We start from the raw sequence: 1,780 nt of genomic DNA on the forward strand, positions 1-1,780 counted from the left end.
GAATGAGTTTGGGCTCCTCGGGCCTCTCGAGAGTGGCTGGACACCCATCCAGAGCCCTCGGGGGATCAGCGCGCCAACGATCCCCTGCCAGTCCCGGCGAGCTCGCTCGCGCCCACAAAGCCACCCGCCTTCCATTCATTGGTACTAATTAAACAAAGAAGTAGAAATCAGACCTTTGCCTCTTTTTCAATCCCTCTGGTTCGTAAGTTTCAAGTTGCCTTCTAGTGCCTGCTGACGCTCCAGCTTCAGCACTGTAGCCGGGACAGGGGCGCTCCCCCTTATATTGCAGCCTGAGTCCCGCCCAGCTGGCCAGGAGTCCAACCCTTGGAGGCGCCGGCCGGCTCGCCCTTCCGGCGGCCCCTTCTCGCCAGAGCTGCTGGGGCTCGCGTGGGAGCGAAGCTGTGGCGAAGGCCAGCCCCCTTCTGCTCAGCCCTGGGGCCTGCATCCGCTCTGCATGCAGGGAACCGCTCACATGGGCCTGCGAAAGTTTGCCGGTAGAGGGAGAACGCCTGGGTCGGCCTGCCCGGAAGAATTGGCGGCTGAAAATGCTGGCGGCTTCTCGGAAAAGGTGAAGGATAAGGAAGCAAGAAGTTCTTTTTAGCTGGGAGCTAAATCCTGTCCCCCTCTCCTCACCCCCAACCCCACATGTGAACAACACACACTAGTAGCTTCTGTTTTACTGCCCCCATGAACCTGCAGTCTGTAGACCAGTATAGTTCCCATGGTACTCGTGTACTTATTTATGCGTCTGTCTCCCTCTGCTAAACCTTGGCCTTCTTAAAGAGTATCATTGACTGCCTCAGTCAATGCCATATATGTTGGTGGAGTGGGTGAATTAAAGTATGCAAAAATCTCTGAATGTCTACCGGCTCTATCAACTTAAATATTTATTTGTTTGTCTTGGTTTCGGCATGTGGGATCTAGTTCCTTGATCAGGGTTGGAACCTCGGGTCGCAAGCACTGGGAATGCAATCTTAGCCACTGGATCACTAGGGAAGTCCCTGCCTATCATCTTGATTGTCACAAATAATGGGTTTTTGGCTCATGCCCTAAACATGACATGATAATTCAAAGCTGCCCTTTTCTCTCTACTCAAGCACCTAACAAAAAAATCCACGTTGCCTCTCGACCTCTACCTCCCTCCCAACCTTCATTTTCTAAGATGAGAAAACTGGAAGTCCAGTGGGACTTGATGAAATCCTGTAAAGGGTTCAACAGAACTAATTAATGGCAGAAGCTGGAACTAGCAATTTCCTGTCGGTTTGCCTTTGCACGTGACACTTCCTGTTATCTGAAATGCCCTTCTCTGCTTTTTTTTTTTTCCTCTATAAAGAACTCCTTTTGTTTTACTTCAGCCAGACATCCACCTGTTCAGAATCCTTTACTCGCCTCGTTCACTACAGTTCTCCATGTCTCCTTATTCCCTTCATGTGCATTCTAGGCACCACCACTGCTGCATTCAGCAGCCTGCTGTGGAATTTTTGGTTAAGTTTGTCTTCCCTACTAAACTGGGAATTTCTTGAGGGCAAGGACTGTAGTAAGACGACCAGAGAGGAATCTGCAGGACCTACTATCAGTATATGTAAAATAAAGAAAAGGGCTACTGTCTAGAACCTGGGTCAGCCTCCATCCCAAAGCAGACCTCTCTAAGGGACAAGCCTGGCTGTCTTATTCATCTCCTCCACTTTCAGTGCCTGGACATACAATGCCGGGCAAATAATAAGTGCTCAGTAAATATTTGATGAATTATATTGTGTTGTATTTAGCCTGATCCGGTCTT

General features: G+C 49.7%; 1 protein-coding gene across 1 annotated transcript in view; it reads right to left on the reverse strand.

Annotated features, from left to right (window-relative positions):
- Nucleotides 1-251, reverse strand: part of LOC104989199 (C2 calcium-dependent domain-containing protein 4A) — a 1,208-nt gene extending 957 nt beyond the window's left edge. Inside the window, exon 1 of the mRNA XM_010840803.1 lies at nucleotides 174-251. The gene's annotated coding sequence lies outside the window, so the exon portion shown is untranslated. The remainder of the gene's footprint in view (nucleotides 1-173) is intronic.
- Between the last annotated feature and the right edge of the window lie 1,529 nt (nucleotides 252-1,780).

Source organism: Bison bison, unplaced genomic scaffold, assembly GCF_000754665.1.
Source record: "Bison bison bison isolate TAMUID 2011002044 unplaced genomic scaffold, Bison_UMD1.0 scf7180017864146, whole genome shotgun sequence".
Lineage (NCBI taxonomy): Eukaryota > Metazoa > Chordata > Mammalia > Artiodactyla > Bovidae > Bison > Bison bison.